The sequence below is a fragment of the Amblyomma maculatum genome, chromosome 9 (assembly GCF_055883805.1).
Source record: "Amblyomma maculatum isolate TAMU_Amacu chromosome 9, ASM5588380v1, whole genome shotgun sequence".
In the NCBI taxonomy this organism is placed as follows: Eukaryota; Metazoa; Arthropoda; class Arachnida; order Ixodida; family Ixodidae; genus Amblyomma; species Amblyomma maculatum.
Genome location: NC_139352.1, coordinates 72,576,678 through 72,594,397, shown reverse-complemented (window position 1 = coordinate 72,594,397; position 17,720 = coordinate 72,576,678). Strand labels below are relative to the sequence as shown.

Genomic DNA, 17,720 nt, shown 5'->3' with positions numbered 1-17,720 from the left:
TATAAAAACATATCATCATCATTCTCACCCTCAGCCGAACTATACGAGGTGGTGTTGAATGTATACCCATTGCTTAGCGAAGGTCACTTTCATATCCCTCTAGTTAACCCGCTTCTATCCTAGTTTTATCCACTTGATCCTTGCAAATGTCTTCAGCTCATGCGCAACCTGAATTTCCTGCCGCCCCCGGAGAAGAACGTAATTTAACGTAACTTCAGTAAGCTTTCCCGGTTTGAGTAAATACTCGATAGGTTAAAGAGACACAGACGACTAGCCTGTACGCATTTTGTTTTAAGTAAAAATATTGCTTCTCTGGCCTTTTCTGACCACCGAATTTGAAATGTTATTTGATTTGGTTTATGGAGTTTAACGTCGCAAAGCGATTCCGACTGTGAGAGACGCCGCAGTGGAAGACTGCAGAAATTTCGACCACCTGGGTTTCTTTACCGTGCACTGACAATGCATAGCACACAGGCGCCTTGCTTTTTGCCTCCATCGGTAGGCTGCCGCAGCAGACAGGAGTCAATCTTGCGTCCTTAGGCACTGCAGTCGAGCCTGTGACCACTGCGCAACCGCGGCGGGAGGAACGCAAAAATTAACGCAACTTCTAAAAGCTCTCTCGGTTTGAATAAAAACTTGAAAGGTTAAAGACACATAAACGACAACTCCATGCAAGAATTGATTTCAGTAAAAGTATTGATTATCTGGCCCTTTCTGGCCATTGAATTTCAAATCTTTTGAATTAAAAGAAAAATTGCAAATTGAGCTCAAGAATCTTCCCTAAGGAGATCCAAACACGTGACATCCTTGAAATGTGATGCAGTGTGGCCGCTCGAATCTCAGGCGAAAATCAACGTCGACACACTCATTTTGCTTGCGAAACTTACCAGGGGCGGCAGCACCTGCATTTCGTGTTTTATTATCTTGAAACTATCAATGACAGTGGTTTCTTTTGTGATTAAGACGCACTACACTCAAAGTAAAGAACAATTTCATTTTCAGAATGTTCCCAGTTTGAAGCGCTTTTGACGCAGTGCACAGTTCGAAGAGGTCGCACTGTAAACTGAGTCTTCGCGGAGACGCCATGGACGAGCAGCAAGCGTAGAATGGCATTCAGAATGAGCTCATGTAAACAATACGATTCTGTCCAACGCACTTCAGAGGAAAAATAGGGGTGGAATGCAGCAGACCTTTCTTTTTTTAATTTTATTTTTCTGCCACGGAGCAAGACAAATAATGCGTCACTCTAAACCTGCGGCGGAAAAACAAAACAGACACGGAGACGCACTGACGCGGTGCGAAGTCACATTCCACCCGAGAGCTGAAAACACAGCTGTGCATAGGTGTACGTAAAGCTTAGTACGTGTTTCCTATACAGGCAGCAAACAAGCAAGAGCGCCCGCGAGCCGCATATCTGTCGTTGACATCGCTCCTGACGCTGTAATTCGGCGTGTAAAAACGACAAACATAACGAGTAGAAATTACGATTACCTGTCCCTAGTTGTGTGCTGCTAATTTAATTCGGAACTGTCGTGTATGGAGTTTAACATCCCAAACTGGCACATCGAACTCTATAATGGACGCCCTATATACTAATTTCGACAACCTGGGGATATTTACCGCGCCCTTCTATCGCTAGAACATATGCTCCGTGGAAATCGGGCAGACACGGCCGTAGGCTTAAATCTTGATTCTTTTAGTTCAGCATCGGACTGCCGTAACTGCTGAGCCATCCTGGAGGGTTGATTCATGAAGTTAGTGTCTGACTAGTGTTAAGTCTTCCGCGCCGTGGCCTTTCGCGCGGCTGAACTGGTTCAACGCTTAGCCACGTCTTTAAGAAATTCATTCAGCAGAAACAAAACTTAGAATGCAGCAAAGGCTAGAAAATTTGCTTCCGAAACAAAGTATCGACTTTGGAGCTTGCCAACGCATCACTACCAATTTCTTTATTCAATTGACCCACATCTAAAATCAAGACTTCCTCCGAAATATCCTCGCCAACTAGAAACTCTTTACACCGACTTCGCCTAAGTTGTGCATACACAAATGGATTACGCTACCGTTTCGATGAAATGAACAGCCCGTATTGTGACAACTGTGGCTCGATTGAAACTGTGGAACATATCCTACTTGAGTGCACTGCGTACGCTGACGAGCGTGCAAACTATGAACACAGCATGGAGAAGCTCTCCCCACTGCTTTTAACAATGAACAGTGTTTTAGGTCCCTTAGCCTGCCCTAAGCAACAGAGAGTCGCGATGAACTTTTTATTTACATTTTTGAAAGACACTGGACTCCTTGACAAACTCTAAATTCACCTCGCATGTTTCGCCCAGGCATTTTTCAAGCTGTGAACTCTATAAGCATATTTGTCGGATCATGCATTTCATTATTTGATTTTATATCATTACTCCACGAAGCACCTTAACACGTATTTAATGGCCGTGTTTTATCTCCCCCTTCCATTCTGTTATTTCCCTCACCATTCTTTTTTCAATTTTTCCCTCCCGAATTCCCCTACCTACACAGAGTAGCATGCCAGCGAAATCTAAACGCCGGCAAAATTCTCTGTTTTTACATTAAAGAGTCTCTCTCTCTCTGGAGAAATAAGTATTAAACCAATTGCGATGGCTCAGCAACTATACGTAATCAAGCTCGAAGTATCTGGTTCAAACTGAACGACATATGAACCGGAATGCAGTACGGAAACGCATGTGTACTGATGTTTCCGTGCATGTCGGTGAATCAGAAGGTGGTCGGATTTCTGTCGAAGTCCTCCACATTATCGTTTTTCTCGCCTAACGTTTTTTTGTTTCTGTCGCGTTAAAATGTGCTCTTTTTAAGTCACGAAAGAAAAACAAAAGATAGCAGGACGGTTAAGTGTGGCTTTAAGAGTGAACACGATGGCACCATTAGGAACGTCTTTTCAATCCTCAAATTATTATTTTTTCGTTTTAGGTTACTTTCATTATTAAAATTATTACTGCAAAATCGGTACGCATCCCAAGCATTACGTTAGTAAGTAATACACCCCACATTGCAATATCTAGGCGCCCGTCTAACGTGCTTGATAGCAACGACCATTATGCATATATTTCTTGTACATCGAACATTGTTTCAGTGAAGAAGAAACCATGTTGAAGAAAAAAAAAATAACGACACTTTGTGGCCTATGCGTTGTGCCAGCCTGGCATGCAGACAGGGCCTGAGGTTGAACACCAAAGGTGACGAACTTCCTTTACTCAATTACTTCTTTTTCCTCGCCAATTGTGGCTTCATTTTGACCCTCCTCCAATTCGTTACCTTTATGTTGGGTGTTTGAAACTCCCGCGCGAGGCCACGTGCTTGCGACATCATGACCGTGTCGATGAATCACGATTCAACACGAATCAACAATGCTGACCTATTGATCTAAACAACGCTGTTCTTGGAAAGCTCGCTCGCATGTTTTATCTCAGATACGAAAGCGAGCCGACCGAAGCGACAGGCGCGTCCGTTCGCTGGTAACGGTGCGTTTTATTGTCGCTTAAACCCAACCAGGGAACTAGCCGATTAAACCTCGGTTCAGTCCCGATGCGTCAGTGATTCCATCAATAACCTACCTTGTCATATATGAACTAACAGTGTAAAAACAAAGAAGCGAAACAGCGCATACGCGTGCAGTCGCTGCACTCTTGTTTACGGGGTATTCTAAAACGGTTTAAAAACAACGCACCGGATTTCTTACCTGTGGACCTCCAACGCGAAGAGAAGGCACGTAGTGATGTCGCGCTCGTTATAGAAACACGAGGTGAGCGAATGGATGTTGTCGGCCCTAACGAAACGTGGGGACATTGAAAAACATTTTACCCGACGCAGCTGGTACAGTCATCAGGGTTTCCTGTGCCTATTTATGGGGTCATAGTGCTCTCACTCGATACAAATTGTTGCTGCGCTGTAGAAGTTCCACGAGCGCGAGAGGCCATAGGCTTCCTCAAGAGTGCTCGAGAGGAGCCAGTCGTATACGCCCGAAAAATTAGGGACACATTTAAGCTTCGCCTTATTAAGAGTAGATGCGATGACGCCTTTTAACATCGCCTTTTCATTTCGCACATACTTATATATTTTTTGCATAATTTTTGGGGGGAGGAAGCCGCTGTATCTGTTTCACTTCTCGGTGCCCACATACACTTACAATGAACGGCGTACAATCGGATGTACTTATGTGTTCGGTTCGAATCCCTCTCGCTACTAGCCTCCAGGTTAACTACCATGATAGATCCTAAATGGGAAGCGAAGTGGTATGACGTCACCCTGAACGCTAAACAAACGAAATCCCGTACATATTTTTTCCTACACGATTTTTTATGCGATGTCTTAATTGTGTGGTGCGGCTGTTCGGCCGAGCGAGTCCGCCATGCTGCAGAATAAACTGTGTTTGGCACATATGTCGAGCGAGCGCTGAGCCCCTGCGCTGATAGATGATGATGATGATAACTTTATTTTCCACCAGATAAGGAGACCCCAATTCCCGCCCCCGGCACGCAGGCCTAAGGGACGGGAGCAGAGACCTCCGCGATCAGAAGCAGGCAAAGAGGTCTTGGCTCTTCGCGGCTTCTTCCGCCAGGCGGATGGCTTGTAGCTGTGGAGCAGGGACCTCGCTCCGCAGCAGGGCTTCCCAGGCTTCTCTACAATTTATATTTGTTTTAGCCCCTGGGGAGCTAGTACATTCCCAGATTATATGGTCGAGGGTCCCTCTCTCCCCACAGTGCTTGCATTTATCGTTTCTCCTATCTTCCATTTGGACATAATATGCCCAGACCGGGTTTACAAAGTTCCCAGCTTGCAGGCACCGCCATGCGACTGACTCCCTATTGTTTAGACTTTTATCCTGTGGTGGCACCAGTCTCCTGCTTAACCTGTAATTTTGAAGAATCTCCGTATAATTTTGCAGACGCTCGTCCATGTTCCGGCAATCGGGCGGCTCCACAGTTACCCGGAAGTAGAGAGCTCGGGCTAACTCGTGGGCCGCTTCGTTGCCAGGAACGGACGTGTGTGCAGGGGTCCAAATTAGGCGAATTTTCCTGTTTAGTGCGCTGATAGATCGGTGCTGTGACGTCATCTTAACAACACTTAGCTTTCTTTATTTCCTCTGTAAGTTGATTAGTATTATCGCGATATCGTTAAAGCCCCATTCTCCAGAAAATCCAGCGTCGGCGTTGTGAGAAAAATCACAGGCATTCCTCTGGCACGTGGTAGTTGTCAGGTGATATGACCAAGCGCTGATTGGATATCGGTTTGCGGCATACGGTCGATTTGGCAGGAGCTTCCAGCTCGTGCTTCTCAATTCAGATGGCCTGTCATGGTGGTGCAGTGATTACGGCGCTCGACTACTATGCCCAAGGATACTGGACCGAATCCCGGCCTCGGGAGCCGCTTTTCGATGGAGCATCCGAAAAGTAAGGCGCCCGTGTGCTGTGCGATGTCAGTGCACGTTAAATTTCCGGAGCCCTCCACTACGGCGTCTCTCATAGTCTGAGTCGCTTTGGGATGTTAAACCCCATAACCCAAACCAAACCAATCAGTTCAGACGGGAAGGTGAGGCCGTAATGCGGGCTTCCATAACCGTTGCAGTCCGAGTCAGGCATGCGACCCCTCTTCCAAATAGGCTCGTTAATACGCCTTGGTTAACCGCACTGTACATATATTCCGGGTGGTCTTTCACATATTATACTAGCCTATGATTATATGCTTAAGATAATGAGTGCGATAATAGGGACACAAGTTGGAATTAGCTGTTGAGCGGGTACCAAAGTGCGTGTGGGGTTTAACGTCCCAAAGCAATTCAGGCTATGAGAGACGCCGTTGTGGAGGACACCGGAAATTTCGACCACCTGGAGTTCTTTAACGTGCACTGACATCGCACAGTACACGGACGCCTTGCTTTTCGCCTCCATCGAAAAACACGCGAAAGGAGGATCCGTAAAGAAAGTTGTGGGCGGGAGCCGTTAACTTAAGGCGCAGCTGAAGTCTTCCGCTTTCTCAATTTTGTTAATTATCCTTAATTCAGTTTGTTCAAATCGCGTCTCTGATCTGTTTGTTGCTCGAACTGACATTTGTAAAGCTGTGTCTGTTTTAATGTTTTTCGTTCGGCTAGATGACTACTTTCAAACCACTGTTCGATGCTCTGAGCTACTGCTGAGTAGGCACGATTTCTTTATTTTCCTGTTTTCACTGCGCTAAACTTGTTCTTTTCGTGTGATAATATTTCCCCAACTTGCCACAGCCTCAGCTGTCGCTGGCAGTACGTTGCCTGATCAAACGCTGACGCCAGGCGCCAACCTGAATTAGTGTTGCACCCACAAATCCCCTGTTATGAATGTATGTGGTACATGTGAGGTTAACGTCCAGAGGCTATTGACGTGTTATCGGGTAGCCCGTAATGGTGTATACTGTAATCGATGTATATCGATTATCGATGTAATATAATGGAAGAGGAACGTTCACAGATAGAAATTCAAAATTTGGAAACAAGGGATACATTACTGCGACTGATCTGTTTAAGTAGTTTGCAGCATACGTATACATACCCTTTCCCAGTACAAGCCAGGTTCACAATCAAGGTTACGGAAGGAGGGTCACGTACAGAAGTCATCATCAAGGCAAATAAGGAAACCAAGTTGTGCACATCTTTCTTTATATTCTACGAAACGGCCATGCGACGGCTGATAGATATGGGTGTTTACTTGTTTCCCGCCTTTTTCCTTTCATACATCGTGCAAAGTTGTTTACGTTATCATCGTTACAATTTCATCACCTCCTCGGCCATTTCGGTACCAGAACACGCACGACACCTGTGACTTCGTGGCGCACTTAGGTGCCATCAGCGCATTAAAGGTGGATCGGCCAGCTAGAGAAACGACCTCGTCCGGGCCATCGTCGGGCTGATCGGGGCCGGCAAGGCCTGCAAGATTCATCCGCGGTCTCAGTACTCGATCATTCGCGAAGTGTATAGTGGAAGAGACGCAGTCGTGTAGGGGATCTGCGTCACCCGCGGATTGGGAAGATGATCGAGACAGGCATCCCGCGATGGATGTTCTTTTGTGTGCCAGGCCAAACAACAATGTGGCATGGAGCATCAAGCTGGCATGCAGTCTATGCGAGTCTGGGAATAAAGTTCGCAAACAAAGCCGGTACGAAGGTCGACCATCTAATACGTGCATAGTGAATAATTCGAAAAATATAAGCACCCCGCCGGGGTGGCGCAGTGGTTACGGCGCTCGACTACTGTTCCCAAGGACGCGGGATCGAATCCCGACCTCGGCGGCCGCTTTTCGATGGAGGCGAAAAGCAAGGTGCCCGTGTGCTGTGCGATGTCAGTGCACGTTAAAGAACCCCAGGTGGTCGAAATTTCCGGAGTCCTCCACTACGGCGTCTCTCATAGCCTGAGTCGATTTGGGACGTTAAACCCCACAAACCAACCAACCAACCAAAAATATAAGCGGCGTTTGTTGTATGTACGCGAAGAAAGGTTCTGTCGTTTTGACTGTCATGAGTGACTAAGATGGCGAATATTTTGTACTTCGGTTAGACTCGAAGAAAGCGCCAACATTTGGAGAAAAAAAGCTATTTGCTCACTAATAACGAAAGATGAATACGCAACAATCAAGGTGTTTTAGTTCTCACCGTCATTGGTGTTACAATGAGTGTTGCCAGATTGGAAAGTGGCCGCGATACCAGAACTTTGGCGAAATTTCCCCAAATTTCCCCAGATTTTCCCAAAATCCAAAATTGCTATAAAATGCTTGAAGGTGACCAAGAACTAGTTGTCATCACTCATTTTATTAAAATAAAAGCAGGTCGTACAGCCCCTAATCATCAATTTGGACGTCATATATGTCTGAGCAGAGCATCGGTGATAACGAATTTCATGCAGCACGTCATGACCTTGGCACATCTGCCTGGAGGCTAATGTTGAGCGAATCCGCACAATGGCATCTAAAGTTTTCAGCGACCTCTTGCTTGTGACTGAGTCACAACAAGCTTGTGTGTAACTGCAACGTACATACAAACCCCGTTTACATTACGAAGCCGTTTTGTTGTAGCTTCCTCGAATGGGCCGAACTCCGACGAAACCATCAACCGTGCCCGCGAGTGAGGTTTGAAACCAGCATCATGACTGCTTCAACGCGAGTTGAAAAAAAAAAAAAGTTGCGCAGTAACTGATCGCCCCAGTGAACTGCAGCGTATGAAATCCACAGTCAAGCTTCAGCATTCCTTATGTACGCACAGGACAAAGGTGCAGGCCGACAGCGAGGTATTCGCGCTGTGTTAGGTGCACAGCATCTACAGAGGCTGTTGGGATGACAGGCGAACAGTGTCTATCGACTGGTGAGTCGAGGTTTCAACAACAAAGCCCGCGTATGGCAAAAGGGAGATGCACTTGCTTGGAGGGGGTCGCTTCAGGAACAAAGCAAGGGTGTAGGCCTCTGACGTTCACTTATCGTATGCAGCGAAACAACGCCAAATTAGTGTTGTCAACCGTAGCGTTGGGGTGGCCAGGTGCACTGTGCGCCAACTCGTAGGCGACACGGGTTTACGAAGGGCAGCGTTGAAAGGGTCAGGTACTTGGTTGTTTGTTCCTTATCTATGCAAGAGAGGGGCCTGCGTACAAGTTAAGGTTGTGGGGCTGAGACCCGGATCCGGCACGCTAATGTAGTCGCTGGGGTCACTGCAATTTGCATGCTTTGACTTTTGTTGCTCTTTGCTTGAACGTGTGTCCCGGGAAAGAGTTGATAGCTCTAGGAAAGTCGGAAGGGGGTGGTAGGCAGGAAGCAACCAATCAGGGTCATGCTTGCTGCAATTTGCTATTATTCACCCCGAGGGATTAAAACTGAGCCCCAGGGCCCAGTCGAGGGTTCTGTGCTATGGTTTAACTCGTCGTCTTTGGCTAGGCCGAGCTAGCCAGATCCATGTTACCCAACCTTGCTTTATATATTGTAAATTACTTTTCTTTGCATAAAATCCAGTTCATCTCTTAATTCATCTCATAAAGTGTCGACGTCTTTACCAGTATATCATCGTCTTTCTCATCACCGTCTTCGACAAGACCTGAAATTTATCGGGCCATACAGAAAACGAGAGCAGATACAAAAATCCAATTCTCCTAGCCGACAAGCGTTCATAGTTTTGTCATATGCGCTAAGTCTATTCGCGCATTTCATTGACTTGGCGTAAGTCTTATGCCCTTCCGAAACCTAGAAAGACTTCCATAGTAGCACTTAGAGGTGGGCGTTGCCCCACTGTCCGATAGGTAGGAGTCAACGGCGGCTTCGGTCAAGACACACGCGCGCACCACTCTCTTATGCCGCATTATTAGGCAGGGAGGGTAAAAAAAAAAAGGAAAAAAAGAAGGCAGGAAGCACGGAGACAGCGAACCGAGGAGAAAAGAAAAAGGAAGAACAAACAGTAACAAAGGAAGGACACACAAGAGGAAACGATACATGAATGAAAAAAAAAAAAATCGCGTATGCATACAGAAGGAGGTCAGTCCGGGCATGACTCACGTTAGGAGAAAGACCAGGAGACGCCTACGGCGAACATGATGTTGGAGTGGGCGCGGCGAAGGCTATAGTTCTGCTACCTATACTACATACAGCGAGCGAGAAGTGACAGCGACACTGCGCTCACAATCCTGCGAAGCATCCGAAGTGCTGCTCAGCCGTGCCGTCACGCGGGTCGAAAGCGAATCCAGCGCCAGCCGCTTGTCGTCACGCAACAAACCCGCCACCGCTGTCCCCAGCAGTTGCCGTCCACGTGCGACCGCGCCGCGATCGTCTTCGCTCCGTCGCTGTAGGCCGCGATCGAACGTGTTTTCCCTTTTCTTGCCGGCGCCTCGGCAATCGCCGAACGGCGGATAGTGCGAGGGACGAGGTCGGCTCCTGCGTCGAACCGTCCGGCGTATTTTTCGCGGATTAGATACGCGGTAAGCGACGACCCCACTATCAACTAGAACGTCAGTGCACCCTCCGCGATCGAATTTGCCTTCGTTTCCTTCCTCTACACTCGAAGCAGTAGCGTGAAATCTGAAAACATGCCGTCTGGTAACACATTGGCGAGGTCCTCTCACTTGTATTCCAGTATCGACACAGTTGTCAGGGCCTGCCGATGCTTGAAACATACGAACCACAACACACGTTCACTTTGGTGTCGGTGATTAAAAGCGTGTCCGCAGTGCACGACAGTCTCGTAGGTACGTACATACATATACAACTGAAATCCTGCTCAGTATTCAGCCGTTTTTTTGCTTTGGAGTCAGTCACTCGGGGAGCCGTTGACCGCAGCAATGACCCAACGTGTCCGCGATGTCGTCAAGTGAATTAGTACATTTATATCCAGGAGGCCTTCCACAAAGCAGTCCTTGCATGTCGCTCCTCACTCGAAGTCGGGCACCCACTTCAATAAGGGCTCAAAGTCACGCAGGAACTGTCGATAGCCGATTTGCACACAGCTGGGGGTCTCGGGCAAACAGTGGTGTCGATAGTTGGCCGCGGCCGATGGGCCAATAAACTCGCTCCGGCGCGCACAGTCGTCTCAGCGGGGTGTGCGCGCACATGTGCGAGTCGGCACGTCACAGACCACCGCTGCCACCGCTCTCTGCCGACGAACGAACTGCATTCCCGGCTTTGCGTCACTGACGCCGCCGTGAGGTACGCCGGCAGCGGTACTTCGGCGGCGCACACCGAATGAACCGGAGAGCACAGAGAGGATACGGTGAGGGGAAAAAAAGCTACGCGAGTGCGCAGCTGGCAACAACATCCGTGCAGCGCTGGAAGAAGGCTAGGGGGAAAGCGCCGCTGTACAGGTGTATCTACTAAACACAGCCTCCGTCTATACGCACGGGGAAGCGTGACGCTGTGTGGTTCTGCTTCGGGAATACAACCACACGTTGATCACGTGGCCAGCTGGGCCGGCCACGCAAAGGTAGCGGTAAATAAAGGAAATTAATCCCCTCATTAGCATCAAACCAGGGTTGTACCACAAGTATCAAATCAAATCAAAACTTTAACCAGGTAACAGTACAGTACAGCTTCATAAGGGGCTGTCAAAAAGGCATAGACATGCCTAACAAGTGTCAGCTTTCACCCCCTCTCGATGAGTCGATGAGGCGCACATTTTTTATTTGGTCGGAAGAATTGCAATCTTCAACTTGTATGCAGGAGTAGCAACGGGATGTAGTTTGTCTCTAATTCTGTCATTTCGTACTAAAGGGTTATACGTTCGCTCATATCTACCGCGAGAGCTTCACTGTAGTGTCAAAAACTGCTCTTCGTCTAGTTAATCTGTCACAAGTGAATTTAATCTGTCAGAAATGAACATGCACACTCTGTTCGCAGCGATTAGGGCTCGTCGAGCTGTTCTTACAGCTCTTGAAGTGCCTCACTACTCTATGTATTAGCCAAGGTCAACCTGTCCGGGTGCTTGATCTTAAACGAGCCAGAGGTCACAATGTGTATTTATAGTTCAACCATGGTACAACCTATGGTGTACCGCCACTTGACCTGCGACGGCCGATACAGCATCACGTGTTCCCCTTTAGCTGACGGCTTCCTCGACTTCATAATCTCGGCAATTAAATCACTGCAAACTCATGTCTGTCCATGTCTATACCTATGCCTAACCAAAACAAATCCACGCTTTCGCTTCGTCTAAGTGGGTTTAGCAGAGTTAAACCTCAGCCATTTTTATCTGGCCTCCTCGTAAAGTTATTTTGTATTTGCGAATAAAACTTCTCAATTGAATTCTGTTCAATGTACACTGTCTCGGGTAAAGGCCCCAGAAAGAAATAACGTAAAAATAGAAAATCGAGTTCACAGTGCAACACGTATGCGAAGCGTCATTCACGCTCATTTCAAATTTTTTTTTTCGTGATTTCTTGGAGTTTTATTCGCATGATTGAACAAACGAGCTCAAGAGACCCTTCCGTCAGGTAAACCGCGTTATCACTCTCCCCAAGCTCTCAAGCAGTGCTATGGATTTCATATTGACTGCAAATTGCAATATATAGTCGTTGCAATTTTCTTGAGTCAGGTCAATTAGGGTGATAGGACAAGATTTATGCGCCCAATGCATTCCAAAGTTAGTAACTGGTGAGTAGTAGTTGGTACTTTAAGTTTCTCTCAATGTCAACTCGTTTCCTAGAACTCTCAACGTTCTGTGCATTCAGAGAGATTTGCCTAAAGTCAGGCGAGGTTAGAATTTGCTGAAATTCGATGCCCACAACAGGATTGTTCAGAGTCCAATGCGGAGAAACCTGCGCAAGGTCAATCGTAAATTTGGACGAGGCTTCGGCTGTCACCGGTAGGTTGCCCTGACTGGTAGGTAACCGACCAATTCGCAGCACGTGAGTTTCTCTCACGGTAAGTCAGAACTGAAGCGGTGCCTTTCGCATCCGTAGTAGGGACTTCACAGAAGCTTCACATGAATTGCAGCTAGCCTCAGCAAGTAACCGCGTGTTGTACACTTTGAGCAGCAGTTCCACAGCTGTTTCAGCAGGCAGCTGCCTCCTGTACACCTTGAGCAGGAGCTTCACAGGAGTTTAAGCAGCCAACTGCCTTCTACATACTATGAGCAGGAGCTTCAGATGAGTTTCAGCAGGCGACTGCCTTTGAGCAGGGGCTTCAGCAGGTAACTGCCCGTTATTCATATTAAACAAGAGCTTCACAGGAGCTTCAGCAGGTAACTAGGCCCTACACACTTCGAGCTACCGATGAGCGTACATGTACCTCCTTTTGCTGAGCGAAAAAAAAAAAAAAGAAAAAATCTCCACTTGCTTCTTCCTGGAACACCGCCATGCCCGCAGGAAGGACACAATAGAAGGCTCAGTAAAATGAAAGAAAAGAGGAGCCATTATTTTCTTTTTATTTCCATGCTTCCCGTCACGCGCGATGCTACCTCCTCTGCTCTTTTCCAAGTCGAGCGTTTCCTGGCCTTATCCGGTGGAAGGCAAAGAACCTTCCCGGCGAGCGCCATTATCTGTCTGCACGTCTCTCTTGAGGTAGATTCCGTTTTATTCTCAACATTAAAAAAAATAATAATAAAAAGAGAAAAAAGAGGAAGGCTCAAGTAAAGCGTGCAGAAGCATGTGGGTGCAGCCGGTACCGAGAAGTTAAACTTATTACTCTTTAACGGCTGTTGGCATTGAAGTATACACGGGGAAAACTTGCGGCTCGACACAACCTTTGATATTGCACGTACTGGCGGGAACAGGAAATGTACAACACGCCGACGTTTTTTCTTCACATTTTACGCTTGCCAAATTGAAAGCGGGAAAAAAAGCAGAATGCAGCTCATTTACGCTGTAAGAACAGATAACAAAAAAAAAAAACAGTCTCCTTGGAATTGGAATATGTCAAAGTTATAATGATTACGCAAGCCGTTTAGAGGGCGTTCGGGAGAGCTGCGCGTGCTAGCCATAAGGAAAGCTGCACGGTAGGAGCTGTAACGTACAACAGAGCATTATGTGTGTGGGCGTTTTGAAAGCGTGTATTGATAGTTACTAGAATTACAGTCACGCAGAACTAGGGATGCACGAATTGAAAAGTCGAAGAGAATATGAATATAGCGTTGCTTAAAACTGAACGAATACTGGTGGAAGAGAATGTGAAAAGACTCGAATATGCTTACGAATGTTCGCTGCAATTGCGAATATTCGTGCAAAACATTCGTGGAACAGCGAACAGCCTGCGTTGACGCTGCTGTACGGAACTATAAATTCTGGATTTATAGCTACAGTAGTCAAAAGAGAAAACTCAACCTGCAGCTGCTGCGCAACACAGTTTTCCTTTTAGTATTGGCGATGAAAACGAATGATATAACACGATATCTGCAAGTGCCTGCCAAGTGAAATTTGGAGGAACCCTCAAATCTTAGATCTAGGTTCACCGCTATCCCTCAAGGCAAGTGCATACGTACAGTGGCTGTATGTAATCCAAAGTTTGACGGAACGCCGTCTGGTCAGGTAGTAGCATAGTTATTCTGTAGGGTCACTGACCACTTATCAAAATAGATGGTTGACGTTTGGAACCCCTACGGGTTCCTTGTTCACAATGAAGGACCGGGCGATAGAGGAGGCGCTTAAATAGTTTTAAAAAGGCGATGTAATGATTTTGCTTAAGCCGGGGGAAGGTTTCGCTTTGTTCTGTTGATAGTAGGGGTTCCGTAACGTCAACCATCTATTTTGACAAGTGGTAAGTGACCCTACAGAATAACAATGGCTGTATCTTGCTGGTATTCGCACACGGGGTAGAAATGAAAGCTAACGAAAATGGTTATACTAAATTTGGGAACAGTGCAGAGAGCTATGCAGCGGAAAACGGCAGGTGCGACGTTTAGAGACAGGAAGCGCGTCGAATGGGTCAGGGAGCAAACTTGAGTTAACGACGTTGTAGTGAAAATCAAGAAGAAGGAATGCGTGTGATCAAGGCAAGCGTCGTACGGAAGATGTAGAAAGGTATGTAGGTGGTTGAGACCAGGAAGCTTGCGCGATTACGTGGATGTCGCTGGTACAGGACTAAGTTGATTACAGGGACATAAAAGAGGCCTGCTTCTTGAAATGAACGTAGTCAGGCGGTGATGATGATGAGTATTATGACGAAATAGGTGATAGCGGTGCAATTCATGGTATGGGGGGGTGTGGCATCGAAGTCCGATTTGCGCAGCCTGCCTGGGATCGTTCAAGTGCCTCAATCGTGGAGGCCAAATATGAGTATTATGAACGCTGCAACTGTAATGGGCCGCTTCACGTCAATAGCTGCGGTTAACCGTCCATTCCACGCAGATTGCTTGTGGCAGCACACTGAGCCGTGTCGGAGAGGGCCCTGTTTTGGAAAATCTCACCCCCCCCCCCCCCCCCCCCCTTCCAGAAAAAACAAAAAAGACAATGGCGCACCTTATTCCCAAACTAGTCCGGATCATATTCGAACATGATAAAATATTCCACTTGTTTCAAATAATTTAGAACATACACCACCAATCGATTCGCGCGACGAATTTGAAAAGCACATACTTGCTTTAGTTTAGTTCTTCGAATATTCGCATACCGTTTTAGAGAAGCACTTATGTGACCTATGATTTCCTTAAAATCACCACAACCGTACGAGTCTCGTTGGTCAGTGCTACGCGCATCTTCGAGCGAAGCTGCATTCATCAGCATCCTCGCCGTATCCCGGTCGTCATCATTATTGAAAGCCTCGTTTAAAAATGATGTTTCTGTATACACGGCGAAACTAACATTTTACAAACTCGCACAAATGCGCCACATCCAGACAATGCAGAATATATACGATGGCAAATCGGTGAAAGCAAAATGATTGAAATTAAGTATTTGCCAAGTTTTTTCAGGACGCTGCAAATAAATATTGACGTGAAAAACGACGATCGGTTACAATGCGTACAGCCTTCCTGGTTCTTCACGTTAGCGTCGTGTTCTCGGTGCAGCGGCGCTGAAGCGAAGCAGGGCGCATGCGCTCTGGTGATGTTGCTGGAGAGTCACGTGATTCGATGTGCTTATCAAGACACTTTGTTGGGCGAGTTGGTAAACATCCATTGTTAATTTAAACAGCGCTTCCTTGTATCTTGTCCTCTGTCTTCCTGTTCGCGCTGTTTAAATTAACAATTCGACGTTCTGCTTCCTGCGAGGCAATCCCAGTGGCGCAAGTGTTATCGTTGATGTATGTGTGTTCCACATGCTGCTCGTGTGTGGATCTTGGTTAGCGCAGAGGCGGGGCGTGTCAAGCGTGACCACACGCTCTCACTGCGTTCGAGGGTAGCGGCACCAGAGAACGCGTTTTAATTATTTATGCAAATACTCCCTAAATACTCCATCTCTCTGGGGTCTCCTGAGCTTTGGAACACCGCCCGCGTTCCACTTCGAGTTTTTGATCAATTCGCCCACCAAATGCAATGTGAACTGCTAGACTTCTGGGTTAGCTCAGCCGGTAACGTGAATGCCTCGAATAGGTGGGGGTACCGGGTTCGAACCCAGCATCGGTAAAAACTTTTTTGTGTGTACAAATTTCTTAGAAGAATGTACAGCTTAATTTGCTCTGTATCCGTGCGGCTAGGCTTGGGTACACGGTATCGCTTTCTATAAGTATATAATGCGCCCATACCGAGGGTCTTCTGCAATTAGTTTCAGTATATTGGGGTTAACGTCCTAAAGCGCCTCAGGCTATGAGATAGATCGTATTCAAGGGCTCAGGACCATTTTGGATCACCCGGGGTTCTTTAACGTGCACTAACGTCGCTATATAGCAATTGCTATTTATTCATTTGTCATGCTAGACCGTTTAACGTAAATATGTGCTATTTTCGGTGTAACCCGCACTTATGTACAGCGTGTAAAATAATTAGTCGCACCATCTTGGGGCTCCGATGCGTGAGAGCCGGTGACAGGCAAGAGTTGCTTCGCAACAACAAGGAGAATAAGACTGGGATGGAGCGCATTTGGCAAGCACTCGCAGATTATGACTAGCAGCTTACCGGTATCGCTCAAGAGGAAAGTATATAACAGTTGCATTTTACCTGTACTTACCAATGGGGCTGACACGTGGAGGCTAACAAAGAGGGTTCTACTTAGGTTGAGGACAACGCAGAGGGCTATGGAACGAAAAATGGTACGGGTAACATTAAGAGATAGCAAACGTGCAAAATGGGCCAGAGAAATACCTCAAGTCACTGACATTCTAGTGGAAATCAAGGAGAAGAAATGGGCACGGGCAGGACATGTAGTGCGGAGAAAGGATAACCGATGGTCGATTAGGGCAACAAACTGGATTCCAAGGGAGGGAAAGCGTAGCAGCGGGCGGCAGATAGGTGGGCGGATGAGGTGAAGTTCGCAGGGGTCAAGTGGATACAGCTAGCACAGGACCGGGTTAATTGGAGGAATATGGGAAAGGCCTTCGCCCTGCAATGGGTTTAGTCAGGCTAATGATGATGATGATTAATCAAAACAGCCAACCAGATGGCGCTCACTTCAGCAGCAGGAATTGTGGGAAAGCTCTTGCCGTCGCAATGCTGCCTCCTCGCCCTCGTTATTGGCGCAGGGCGCCGGGCAGTCGACCCTCACGCAATATTCTTAAACTCGAGAAGGGTGCACGGCAAAATGCACCTCATGCATAAATCTCAATCAATCAATCAATCAATCAATCAATCAATCAATCAATCAATCAATCAATCAATCAATCAATCAATCAATCAATCAATCAATCAATCAATCAATCAATCAATCAATCAGTCAATGAGTCAGTCAATGAATCGATAAATCAGTCAGGTAAACAAAGACTATCTGGTCAGAAGAAACAATCGCAGGAGGTAGGGCATTACCTAAATTCGTCTCAAAGAACGCACGAACTAGCAGGTCTGAAGCGTCTCGGAAAACCGCAATCCGGTAATCAACTAGCCACACATAAAGATCACTAAACAAACGCCACCAGCACTGAAAAGATAAGCGCGCTTTATGCATCTTAAAAGGACGAACTCCAAACACAAGTGGCGAACACTCGGAGAAAGCGATGAACATGACGCCGAGCGCAATAAATGATCTGTACAACATAAAAGATTTTGGTCGCCAGAAACACGTTACAGGCGACAGCCTTGCCGAATACGTCAAAACATGAAGTTGGGCTAGCTGGTTATTGTTCAGCATAACTGAAATTCGCACATAGAACAAGGCAAAAGAA

General features: G+C 46.9%; 1 protein-coding gene across 4 annotated transcripts in view; it reads right to left on the bottom strand.

Annotated features, from left to right (window-relative positions):
- Positions 1-17,720, bottom strand: part of LOC146179405 (ras-like GTP-binding protein rhoA) — a 54,710-nt gene that overhangs the window by 24,436 nt on the left and 12,554 nt on the right. Inside the window, exon 1 of one of the 4 annotated variants that reach the window (XM_084579034.1) lies at positions 10,109-10,717. The exons of 2 other annotated variants lie outside the window; for them this stretch is intronic. The gene's annotated coding sequence lies outside the window, so the exon portion shown is untranslated. Of the gene's footprint in view, positions 1-9,545; positions 10,718-17,720 lie in introns of those variants that run through there. One more of the 4 variants, XM_084579032.1, reaches the window with a different exon arrangement.